At 46.6% G+C, this 13,252-nt stretch overlaps 1 protein-coding gene across 1 annotated transcript in view; it reads left to right on the top strand.

Annotated features, from left to right (window-relative positions):
* The first annotated feature begins 2,758 nt into the window (after positions 1-2,758).
* TAGLN2 (transgelin 2) overlaps positions 2,759-13,252 on the top strand; it is a 143,914-nt gene continuing 133,420 nt past the window's right edge. The window contains exon 1 of the mRNA XM_078669448.1: positions 2,759-3,036. The gene's annotated coding sequence lies outside the window, so the exon portion shown is untranslated. The remainder of the gene's footprint in view (positions 3,037-13,252) is intronic.

The raw sequence follows: 13,252 nt of genomic DNA, 5'->3' as shown, positions 1-13,252 counted from the left end.
CTCTCCAGAAAGAAGTATTATCACGAAGGGCGCTAGCTCTAATCAGTGCTTCCCAAGCCTGTTGTTTGAGTTCATTTTTTCTGTTAGATAGGGCCTGTTTATACACTGTCCTCGCTTCTCTAACTAATTTAGCATCCTTCGGGAGTGTCTTTACAGCCTGCAGTAAAGCGGTATCTGCCCTAGTGCAGGCTGAATTGAACCAACGATTCAATTTGGTCGTTTCCCTCTCTTTATGTTTTCTAGTCAGTTTATCCTTTATGGTAACCGCTATCTTACTATAAGCCAATTTAACCTTCTCAGGTGACGAATCTTGTTCCAAGCACATCATAAAGTGCTCCTGATCTTTTGTGATTACTTCTTTAGGGAAGTTAGTAGAGTCAACTTTCGCCCACTTCAAAGCGTAACCATTTCTTTTGGAAAGTGAGATAGAGTGATCATATAATTTATCGGGAAGACTCATAGCATGACCATCACGACAGGCTTTATGCAGACTGATGCTAATTGGGAAATGATCGCTGATTGCTAAATTTTCAGTATCAAAACCCCGGACATATCCCTGTCCATTATTCGATATCAACATAAAATGCTTGTTATTGATGCATTCTGAGAGGCCCAGCAGCCCGAGCCAGCCAGCCTCTGAACAGTATCAAGTAAACCCCCAGCCCCCACCTCTTGTTTTCCTTTACTGGCGCCGTGGTGATATCCTTGCCTGAAGGCAGGGATTTCACCTAAGCACTTGATGTGTTCAGCATGGGGTGGGAGTGGGAAGATGCACACAGCAGGGGGAAAGGGACAGCCAGTGCAGGTGATGCTTTTCCTTTGTAAAGGAATTTCTGCTGGTGTCATAGCCCAGGGTTTGCTGTCTGTGCACTTGTATGGATGTGTATTCCATACAAGTGCACAGACATCAAACCCTGGGATATGACGCCAGCAGGAATTAATTTACAAAGGAAAAGCTTCACCTGCACTGGACATCCCTTTCCCCCTGCTGTCCGTGCACTTGTAGGGAATTCACATCCACAGCGCAGCTCACCAGATAAATGGTGAACAGGGCCATGGATCTTTCTCTAAAGAGGAGAGTCCCCTCCGAATATGCAAATGTGGTGTAAGTTTGTAGTGTTCATTTTTTGGGGTGCTAGTGGGTAATTTTAGGGTTCAGGATGGGTTACGGATTGGGGTGCCAGGGGGTAATTGTAGCGTTCTGAGTGGGTATGGGTTTTAGGGTGCCAGGGATAATTTTAGGGTTCAGGGTAGTAATGGGTTTTGGTGTGCTAGGGGGCAATTTTAGGGTTAAGGACGGGTATGGGGGCCAGCAGGGTAATTTAGGGGTTCAGGGTGGGTGTGGGTTTTGGGGAACCAGGGGTAATATTAGGGTTCAGCGTGGGTATGCGTTTTGGGGTGCCAGGGGTAATTTTAGGGTTCAGGGTGGGTATGGGTTTTGTGGGGCAAGGGTGTAATTTTAGGGTTCCGGGGCTAATTTTGGGGGTCAGAGTGGTAATGGGTTTTGGGGTGCCAGGTGTCATTTTAGGGTTCAGGGAGGGCATGGGTTTTGGGGTTCCAGGGGTAATTTTAGGGTTCAGGGTGGGTATGGGAATTGGGGTGCCAGGGGGTAATTTTAGGGTTTAGGGTGGTAATGGGTTTTAGGGGGCCATGGGGTTGTTAGGGTCCAGGGCAGGTATGGGTTTTAGGGTGTGAGGGAGTGAAAATTTTAGAGTTTAAGGTGGGTGTGGTTTTCGGGTGTCAGGGGGCAATTTTAGGGTTCACGGTGGGTATGGGTTTTGGGGTGCCAGGGGGTAATTATAGGGTTTAGGGTGGGTATGGGTTTTGGGGTGCCAGGGGAGAATTTAATGTTCAGCAAGGGTATGGGTTTTGGGATGCCAGGGGTAATTTTAAGGTTCAGTGTGGGTATGGGTTTTGGGGGGCAAGGGTGTAATTTTAGGGATCAGCGCGGGTATGAGTTTTGGGGCTCCAGGGGGGTGATTTTAGGGTCCAGAGTGGTAATGGGTTTTGGGGTGCCAGGGGGTAATTTTAGGGTTCATGGTGGGTATGGGTTTTGGGGTGCCAAGGGGGTAATTTTGGGGTTCAGGGTGGTAATGGATTTGAGGGGGCAAGGGTGTAATTTTAGGGATCAGTGCGGGTATGGGTTTTGGGGTGCCAGAGGTAATTTTAGGGTTCAGGGTGGGTATGGGTTTTGGGGGGTAAGGGTGTAATTTTAGGGATCAGTGTGGGTTTGGGGTTCTAGGGGGATGATTTCAGGGTTCAGGGTGGTAATGGGTTTTGGGGTGTGAGGGGGTGATTTTAGGGTTGCATGTTTTCTCCGCTTGACCTGAGCATTTATCGATCCTGATTATCTGTCATTTTAGCCCCGCCCCATTGATTAACATTAGCCACGCCCCTTCATTTGCCATGTTAGCCCCCCCCCCGAAATTAAGACCTAGTTGCGCCCCTGCCTCACAGTATACAGGGGCAGGCCATTTGTTGATGAAGATATGAGTGGGGGGCGGCCTGGTTCCCTTGTTCTTTTCCCCTTAGGCTCCTGATAGTAGAGAGTGGAAGAATTACCTCCCTACTCTGTTTCAGCCCCCCACCCCGAAATGTGGCTCTAGTTGCCCGCCTTTCTGCAATACAAATTGCTTTGCTGTCATTTTGTGAGATTTTGACGTCAACGCCCCGCCTTCGGGCAAATTCAAGTCTGTAGAACTGGCATGCCCATTCTGGTGAAAAAAAAATATCAGGTGCCAAGAAGGGTGTTTTTTCCCCCTTGTGCATGGCTGGAAAATCTGTGTAACAGGAGAACTCCAGCCAACAAAGTTAATCGTTAACCTTGGCGTCTCTGCTGACGCGCCTGTTTCTTTAAATTCTTCCCCATTCTCTCGTTTTATTCCACACCCTGTTTTTTTTTTTTTTTGTCTGGTTAAACACTGACATCATTCGGGAACTTTAGGGCAGGGCCACGAGTGCAGCGCAGATACAGAAACCCGCCTCATTTTCTTGCTGTTCTGAACGGAGAAAGGCGGGTGAGGCGTGAGCAGTGAGGTAAGAAGCGGTGAGGCCGGTGCGAGTTACTGCTCTGGGGCCGAGGCAATGGGGTACAGCTGGCTGTGAGGCAGTGCCCTTGGGCTTCTCTGCCTGGGCACTAAGACACAGTGTTAGCAAGTTGTCTAGTATCACGTGTGAATGCCTTTCTCTTTGCTCGCTCATACTTTGTATTCTTGCAACTGTAGCCTGCATGAGATGGACACATTAGGACTCCTCGCCTGTATAGGGGGGGGGGAAGGAGGGGGGGGGGTGGGGGTTAAGAAGATTGCAACAGTGCACGTAAATTATTGCCACACCTCAGCTGAAATACAAAAATGAGCACGCCGATTTCCTACCGTTCATTTTCTTTAATTAACTTCCATTATTTTGTCAGGCTGCGGTTTGGGTTCTTCGTTCTGCTTTGTGTCATCTGTAAGTGACCAAGTTTATTGTGGGAAAACAAACCCAATGTACTGCACGCATTAGCTTTACTAGCCTCAATTCGTTAAGCCCCGGTGTTTTATTTGTTTTAAGCACAGAGGAATTTACTGACGCAAACACACTTATGCAATGCACTCGCAGCCTGGGTTCTGTGGATCCGCCTAAACTGCTGGGGCGGAGACTGTTTTCCCGTGGGCCGTTTTAGAAGTGCGTGGAAAAGAAATCCCCACGCGCAAAATGGGGATTTCAAATGCCACCGCCAGCTCCTAATGAGGGTGTCGGGCGGCCGGGGCAGTGTTCTTGTTGGTTCACGTGGAGGCCCACGCCGTCTTTAGTCTAGCCTCGCTGTGACCCGAACTCTGCTCTATAGACTGCGCCAGGAAACACAGCAAGAAGTTAACCCCAAAAAAATCGCGTTGTCTTTCCTGCCAGCTGCAGCAGAAGGGGTTGGTTTCCTTCCGACCTGGCTGTTGCAAATTCAGCTTCCTGTCTACGGCAGTGTAGCGTGTTCTGGTAAAGGCATTGACGACTTGTAACCGAATTATTGTTAGTCAAACCGATGTGCCCACGCCCCCACGTATCCACATGCAGCCCCTGTGGAGTCTTACTGGAACATTTTCAGAGTGATTAAGAGCAAATAATGTTACATCACAGAAGTCGTATAGACTGAAAAATCCAAGCTTCATTCCAAGAAAAAGTGTTCAAATGTATTCAGCAGGAGAGAGGAAAGCGTACAAGTGGTTCATTTGAGAGCACACAGGCAGAATTATATTACGACACAGTGATGTGTTAAATTGATACTTGTATAGCGCACTACCACCCGCAAGGGTCTCAAGGCGCTTGTACGAATACCGCTGTGGAACCCATCCTGGCTTTCCCTGTGAGGTGTCCACTCCTGGGCACCTCCAAGGTGGAGGCCAGGCATCCTTAGCGTTGTGGGGGCCGTTGCGGAGATTAAGCAAGCTATTGCCCAGAGTTGCAGAGTGGGACTCCATGATTGGAATAGGCACCGAGGCGAGAAGTCCGTGGAATTTTTGAGCTCAAGACCCGCCGAGGCGGGGAGTTGAACTGGTCCCGGGCTAGACCTCTGCATCATCGTCTGCCGCTCTAACCATTGAGCCACACTTCTCACATGTTGGCACACTGTTATTTACGGTAAACACATTTTAAATTGAAATGGCAACTGAATTTGCATGTAGATTTACTCATCAAATACATGGTTCACCAGCTCAGGTGTGTGGCAATTAGGTGTCGGCAAATATTGATTTTGTGGATAACTAGGTTTTATTGATTTGTTTGGATCTTTTAACACCTTCGCTGCGGCGGCTATTCCGCCGCAGCGCTAACGGTCGCGGGCGGGCGCGTGGCTCACCTGCGCTGGTGACAGAACCGTTACGTCACGGCTCGCGGGTGAGCTGTGCTTGTGACGGAACGGTTCCGTCACGGCCCCGCCCGCTCAATGAAACCCGCCGCGCAGGCGCGAAATCAGCGCCGCGGCCGGGCCGTGACGGAACCGTTCCGTCATGAGCACGGTTCCGTCAATAGCGTGGAAGGGGTTAAACTCTTTGTTTTATCACACTTAAGAATTACAAAAAAATCTTTAACGGCTGATCTATTTCTATAGTTAATTTACAGATAGTTGTTATGAAAAAATGACCTTTTCTTTCACGCTTACATTACCCCAGCAACAGGTCACTTTACAAAATCCACTTTTTGTAGTCCAAGAAAGAAAAGTAAGCACCAATCGGTGTGTTGAAATACGTCTGAACTCCCGCATGGCTATTTTGGTGGTACTGTGGCATTCTATGCCCCCTACTTCCCTTGCCCTGGTGAGAGATCAGGGTTGTTGTCAAGGGCAGTAGATATTTAGCTAACTTTTTTTTATGCTGCTGCAATCCCACTCTCTATGAGATTGGGTTGATTTTGTTCGGGTTTAGCCCCTTCCATGCTGATGACGGCCCCCGGCCGTCTTGCATCACAGAGAGCGTGTGCTGATGACGGCTGGGGGTCGTCATCAGCACACGCCCAGCCGTCATCAGCACACGCCCACTCAATAAAATGGCCGCACAGGCGCAGAATCGCGGCCGCGCCCAAGGGGTTAAGTGTTACCTGGAAGAATGCAAGAATATATTGGGGAAATAACTAGTTTCAGAGTGACATGAATAGCCTGTCTCCTCTAGAAGTGCAAGTCATAATATCGATTCTCGTCTGCGCCCCCACGACTATCACAGAGAAGGACACCCTACAATTGCATACTGCCCAGGTATTTTTTGTCCTGACAGCCATTCTAAAACTGGAATGTAGTGTAAACATTGAACTATCCACTTCCCCCATAAAGAAAATAGTCACACGTTCAGATGCTTTCCTGTGTATTATCGTCTATAAGCTGATCTTCCTTGTGGTTAATGGGTGGGAAATAACTATTTAAACAAACTTTACTTCCTCTGGCATATCAGCCAATTGACCCGAACAGTTTCTGCTATGAAAAGTCAGGCCTTCTTTGGGTGTAATAAAAGAAAGCATCTGTGTTGTTGCAGACACCTACACTGACAATGGTAACTACATTATTGTACTAACTCCTGTGTTTTAGGGGACCGTTCATGATCCTAAAATTCAGAGTGTTGTAATGCTACTTACAGTTATAAAGCCTTAGTCTATATATATATATAAACGAATTTCTGTTTGTCCTTTATGCATTACTACACTATTCATCCGATCGCCATGAAACTTTGGGAAGTTGTTGAGTACACTCCCGCAAAGGATTCTGGCATAATTTCTTTTAAATAAAGCAAGATTAGAAGCGTTCGAATACCACATGATCAAGACCGTTCTTCTCAAACGAACGACCATCGAGAATAGCTCCGAAAGTGAATTCCTCTAATGTAACCCGGCCCTCCTCGAGCGCAGCTACGTGCATTGAGGGGGGTGGAGAAGCTGCACAAACATGTCGAATCAGTCTTCGTTGTGCCGAGACTGAGTGTTGGCGAGACGGTGCGGGATCGGCAATGAACCAGAGTGGTGATGGCGGTGCAAGGTATGAGCGTGTAAGCGATCTCCTCTTGCGCTCGCATTCAAAAGAATACCAAATGCAATGAGGCCTAATCCGGTTCGACATAGAGCCGGAGGGGAAGTAGTCTAGGGTGAAAGACACAGGGGCCAATATCGAGTGCAAGACACAAGTATCATTAGAAAGCGTACACAAACCAGAGAAAAAAGTTAAAACTTTAACCTTAAAAGGCCATTCTGAGGTTTTCAGAAGATATAGGCCAATCCCAGAAAACATAGGAAACTCTTAATACTAAATAACATCCTATTTACATATATACAAGTATCAGATAAGCAGAGTAAATCAATAACAAGGATGTCGGAGAGATACTTCTCTTTCTGAGCAGCAGAAACATTCCTTTCTTATAAGATCGCAGCAACGGGTAAGCTAATTTATAAGGATTTAATGTATTCTGTCCCATGAAATCCGGTTATTTTATATAATTTGTTTTTATGGCTCTGAAGAGGCAGTAAGCAGAGATGTCTGGGAGCGTAATGTTTGTAGGGGCTTTTAGACACAGAGCACTAATACTGGCCCCATATTTGAATGACCTGGGCTAGCACACATTAAAAGGAGGTTGATTGGCGTTCAATTGCTTATTAAGAGGATGTAGCTTGTAAATTTAGTGCGTGAATGATTTTAAATCGTGTTAATTCTTGGCTGCTATCAACAGGGAAGAAAATTGTAATGGTTTTAATTAACTAAACCATAGCATTTTTACTTACTTACTAGTGAGTGAGTGGATAGTGGATTAGAAATCTCCTCATGTAGGCGTCCACAGAATATAAAATACTGGGGTACCACTTGTCCCCTTCTAGACACTTTACCCATGATCGACAGCTGATACACTTGACATGCTAAAATGGAAACCATGAATGCCAGTTGTGCATTGCCTTGTGGCTTTGTTCTGTGGTTTCGAACAATTCCCTATAGACACAGTTGGTTCAGTAACTGGATGGTTGCAGTTTATGGCCACAAGACTTGGAAGGTAAAAGATGATTGTTGAAGGACATGGCTTCTGAGAGTGACAGGAGTATATGTATATATCTCTTATGGTTTATTGAAGATATTATCCGAAAAGTTGGAATCTGGTGGATGCTTATGGGGCATGCAACTAAAGGAAGGAGGTAGTCTGGGGGTGCTACTTGTAATGATCGTCTGATGCATGCTTGTTGATTTTGTGGTGGACCTCGGGTAATAGGGGGCAGGGCTAATTTTGAGGTGTATGGTATAGTCGCCCATTGAAGGAAGTACATTTATGGAGTTTATAAGACATCAGGAAATGGAAGAGGGTCTAATTGAGGTAAATGGAATAGCAGCCAATAGGACTGTGTATATTTGGGAGGTGGGTGAGGCAGCAGCCAACAGGTTAGTAGATATTTGTGGTGAATGAGGCAGTGGGGGGGGATCATATTTGTGGGGTGGGTGGAATAGTGGTCAATTGAGCAGTGATTGTTTTTAAAGCATATGAGATAGCAGCCACTGGAGAGTAACTGCTGCAGGGTCATAGTAGAAAGGTGTGGTGAAGGTCCGTCTGTAAGGGGTTTCCCTTTGTTAGCAGATTGGAATTGGGAACACATGCACTTTGCTTGTTGGGGACAAAGACTATAGAGGAAGCGAATCCTAAATGGGGACATGATGTAGTGCAAGAATTATGAAAATGTAGGTACAGTTTGTAGAATACCCTCATTTGGCGGGTGTCGCCATTTTTTTTTTATTTAAATAAAATACGCCTTTCTTAAAAGCAACATGCCCTCAGTCATCCGGCTTTGCAAACCTGCATCTTCCTACCTAAATGTTTCTTTTTCCATCCACTTTAATGGGATCGCCCCTTAAAAATCTGGCCTCGCCCTGGATTAAGTAGTTGTCTGGTGTGGTGTTATGAGGCAGTTGTGAAGCAAGGGTATCTTGGGATCTAGTGCAAGCAAGGAAAGATACCCCCTGACCAGTGGTTGTATAGTAAAATGTTGCAATAAGTAATGTTCAGAGGGCTCCGCAGGCCTTTCGGCTATGGTGCAGCGGCAACCTTGATAGCCATGGCTGTGCTGGTTGAATGGAAACTGGTACAAAAGGGGGTGGTGATGGACGGAGCATCATGGGAACAGTCCAGCCCGAACTTGCCACTGGATTCAAGCAAGCCGGGCTGAAGACGGCTGGAATGCCAGAAACCGGTCCTCGGAAGCTTGTTTCTGGTCCAGGGAAGGCATGGCTTGGCAGTTCGGGCTGGACTGTTCCCATGAGGCACAGGGTCAGACTGATTTGAATATAGCCATGTCTGAACTGGGGTGGCAGAGTGGGCTAAAGAACGGTGATGGATTAAACCCAGATCTTTTGACTGGGTGTGAGTGTTTGATTGATTCGGATGCTCTGTCCATCACCACCCCCTTTTGTACCGGTTGAATGGAAACTAGCACATACTGTAGCGCGAATTTCAGTGGCGGTGACAAAGTCTATAGAAACGCATATTAGTAAGTATGTGCACAGTAGAGAAGTGATGGTGGTAACTGAGGGCAGTGCTATAAATGGGCAGGTACTGTCTAGTACCGAGTACCTGCACTTATTTAATTTGAAGGGAAGAGTGCCTGCACTTTGTGCACTGTATGTAATGTCAGAGAACCGGCACTTCACAAGAGCAAACAGGTATTCCAAAGAGTGAGTACCCGCACTTCTATATTTCTGTTGTAAGCACTGACTGAGGGTCACCGCATGTTCTCGTTTTTTTTAACTTACGGGTTGGGCGCTTCTTGGATTGTGGCTGTGAGGCGAACTTTAGGGCATCATTGGTGGTGTAATATACTCCGAATTGTATTTTAAATTGTACATTTGTAAATCTGCCGTTATCGCGCGCACATTACATTGGCAGGCCGCGTGCGATGTTGCGAAATGAGCGTCTCTAAACCACGCCCCCTGGTGGAGAACATTCCCGTTTTGCCTGTGTGTTGGTAGCAGCAGAGAGGAGACGCTCGGTCTGTGACTGCTGAGGGGCGGGGAGTGAAGCAACAAGGCCCCGCATCCTCCCCATCGAGGCCTTTCTTTCTTCCAAATATGGTGTAAAGATTTTCAGGGAGGAGTGCTCGAAGTTAGCTTCCTGACAAAAAAATGATACTTGGTAAACGGACGTGAGAGCCGCCTTCTGTCCAGTTTCAGGAAAAGACTGCTTCCAAGCGTGGACTCTGAATGTCTGCCAATAGCTCGTTAATGGCTGCCGCGAGCGCCTGGTGGGATATCCGGCTGCTCGCGCTAATCTGGCAGTGGCAGCCAGGTAATCTTGGCACAAACTGCTTTCTGAAGCCTGGGAATGCACGTTTCGAATTGTACTCGATGGTTATTAAGGGTGTATGTATCCTGTTTCAAATATGTACCAACCAACCCTCACTACTTGGTGATAGATGCAGATGTGCACAGAACCATGGAGATAGATGCAGATGTGCACAGAACCATGGAGATAGATGCAGCTGTGCACAGAACCATGGAGATAGATGCAGCTGTGCATAGAACCATGGAGATAGATGCAGATGTGCACAGAACCATGGAGATAGATGCAGATGTGCACAGAACCTTGGAGATAGATGCAGATGTGCACACAACACTATATCGAATTAACTAACTCTGTGGATGCGTTCTGCTCAGCTCTTACTGTCCAATGTTCTTGGAAAGTGAGTTCTCCGTAAGTGTGTAGCTTATTTCCTCCCCCACCCCTCCTCCAGTTTGGGTAGATCAGATAACCGAAGCACATGATGTTTAGAGAGATGTATGCCTAGGATCACACAATTCAATAAAGTGGTCAAGGTAAGGATTGAGACATCTGATCCGACACCTGATGTGTCTGCATTAACATAACCACCAGCACCCCCTCACACCCCACTCAAACATACTCCGTCGACTGATACATTACTTTCAAAGGCACCTCAGCCAGTTCTCAAGACAAGCCAACATCTTGACAACACACGGACAGGCTGAGAGTGAAACAAGTCTAGTAGCTCTTCAAAACCCCTTCGGCCCTACAATCGCCTGACTCCTCCGAAAAGTAGTGATTGCAACATCCTCCTACTCAAAGAAGTAAACCCTACAAACTAGTTGTCACCGACCTCTTTTCACACTAACTCAACCAAAATATGCTTGGTCCGCAGACGTCACTGAGTGGGAAGAGCTCATTGAGCCTGCAGAAAATTCACCTCAGTCCAAACTGGTAGGTGAGCCCACTTAGCTGTTGACCTGGAAGGAGATGTATTAAGGTTCTTATGTCCTCCACAATCTTGGATTAGCTCCTTGTTGGCACAGAGCTCAAACTATCACAGGTTTCACTCACACTGCAATAGATATGGCACTTTTTCTGCCCTAGTCTGACCCTTCACCAATGTACTCAAAGATTGTGCAGCTGCTGCTCCAACATTGGTGTGCCTCCTAAAGTATCCTCCAAAAAAGGACCCAAGCCACTGTCACCTCTAAAACTAACAGCAGTCACCCACAGTTGCTACCAACGAAGCCCATATACATTTTCCATATTGTATCCAAAATCCTACAGTTGTGGGATTGTCCATCTCCGTATTGTATTGTAATTGCATTTATATAGCGCTTACTACACCGGACGAGGCGTCGTCGCAGTTGCTACCAACGAAGCCCATATACATTTTCCATATTGTATCCAAAATCCTACAGTTGTGGGATTGTCCATCTCCGTATTGTATTGTAATTGCATTTATATAGCGCTTACTACACCGGACGAGGCGTCGTCGAGCTTTTTTGGCGAGTCGCACGCTACTCCGGGACCCATAGAGGATTAGTGTTGAATTAGTATGGTGAAATATGAAAGTAATCTCAGTGGTGGATATTAGTCAGTTATTTGGAGTGAGAAGGATAGCGGAGGGATAAAAGGGAAGAAAGGTTTGCATTCATATAGCACTTGGGGTGTTGAAGCACGCCACTCCGGAACCCATAAAGGATTAGTGGGGAATTAGTATCGTTGAATATGGAATTTGAGAAATTAACATGTTAGACTGTTAATTTTGATTGACAAGGATAGTTGTTTTGTTTTTAGGTCTTAACAGTAGGAGGAGGCTTTTGGATGAGTAAAAAGGAGTTTTGGAGGGGGAAGAGTCAGAGGGAAGAGTTTAGAAAAGTTTGTTTTGGGGGATAGGTATAGTAGAAAGAGGTGTCGGATGATATAAGGAGGGGTAGAGTAGGAGAGAGTCAAGAAAGGGTTATTTTGGGGATCATAATAGTGGTATAGGGTTTGGGATAAATGAGAGTGGATGTAGAGGATATATTGATAGATGTATGGGCTGAGAAATAGGGTAGCGCATTGGAAATGCTAAATGAGAAGAAAGTGATAAATATATAGATCCATAAGTACTTTAAGTTTGTGGATGTGGATGGTGTGGGCTAAATGGGGGAAAATGGGCAGCATTTCTGGCCTTGGTCAGTCTCGAACAGGCTCAAACAGGCAGCTGCCCTTGTCCTCTCCGCCCTTAACAGGCTCAAACAGGCAGCAGCCCTTGTCCTCTGCGCCCTTAACAGGCTCAAACAGGCAGCTGCCCTTGTCCTCTCCACCCTTAGCCAAGACGCCCTAACCCTGGCCTTTTACAGCCCTAGTAATCAGGTGACCCCTTCAGCCAATGGGAGCCCTAACACTAACCAATCACAACACTAGCCCTAAAGTCTACAACCAATAGGAGACCAGGACCTTACAGCCAATTTTAGCGCTAGTCCAAGCACCCAATCAGTTAAAAAAAATCCTGAACTCTAAGTCCAAAGAGGCCCTAGCCCTACCAGTAGTCCCAACCCAAGTCCAAGCAACCAATGGTACAGGAAGCCCTAGTCCCTACTTCCAATAGAAAGCCTAACCCTACTCTTAATCCCACAACTAGTCCAGCAACCAATCACACTAGAAGCCCTGATCGCTACTTCCAATTAAAGGTCTAACCCTAGCCCTAGCCCCACCCTACTCCCAACAACCAATAACATAGGAAGCCCTAGTCCCTACTTCCAATAGAAATCCTAACACTAACCCTAGTCCCAACCCTACATTGATTGAATCACAGACCCAGAAACCAATCAGAACCCTCAAATACCCAACCAATGAGGACGCTAACCGTAATCCAATAGAAACACCAGATACAACCAACAATCAGTGTACACATGTACCAACCACTAGCAGATCATATAAGGTCCTAGCGACCTCAGACAAGTTTTGCTGACCAGGGAGTTGGAAGCTGGTTCTCCTGTTCCGAATCTCCTAGGAGACGGACAGGCTCAATCCACACTTTAGACTTCCGCAGGTAAAGGCCTCACTTACTTGAAATCTAATAATACTGTTTGAATAAAACTTTACTCCCTCTCCTGGCCAAAAAACGAAGTGCACAGTCCCTAGTAAACACAGTTTACACAGCTCACAGAAGCACCCTCTGATGTAGAATATCCCTGTTGCTGGGGGGAGGGGGGGAGGCAGGCAGGGGGGCTGGTTTTACTGGCTTGTGAACACAAAATGGTGGCGGGGGGTGCACTGTTTTAACATACAGGTCTTAGCACAGAGCAGGAGAGAAATTTGGAGGGAAAACTGATTGTCACCAGGGATGAGAGGGATAAACTACAGAGTTTGGACTGAAAATCCCACAATTCAACACTTTAAATGGAAGCAATCATGGGCAGCGAAAACCACAAGTTTAAAACACAAAACAGCAAATCAAGGCGTTTCTAAAGTTAAGCAGTTCTGGGCACCTTAGTCCCTCTCCTGTCTTTAACCACAGG

This window comes from Lissotriton helveticus, chromosome 12 (assembly GCF_964261635.1).
Source record: "Lissotriton helveticus chromosome 12, aLisHel1.1, whole genome shotgun sequence".
NCBI lineage: Eukaryota > Metazoa > Chordata > Amphibia > Caudata > Salamandridae > Lissotriton > Lissotriton helveticus.
Note: the sequence above shows the minus strand (reverse complement) of the source record. Positions and strands in the feature narration are given on the sequence as shown.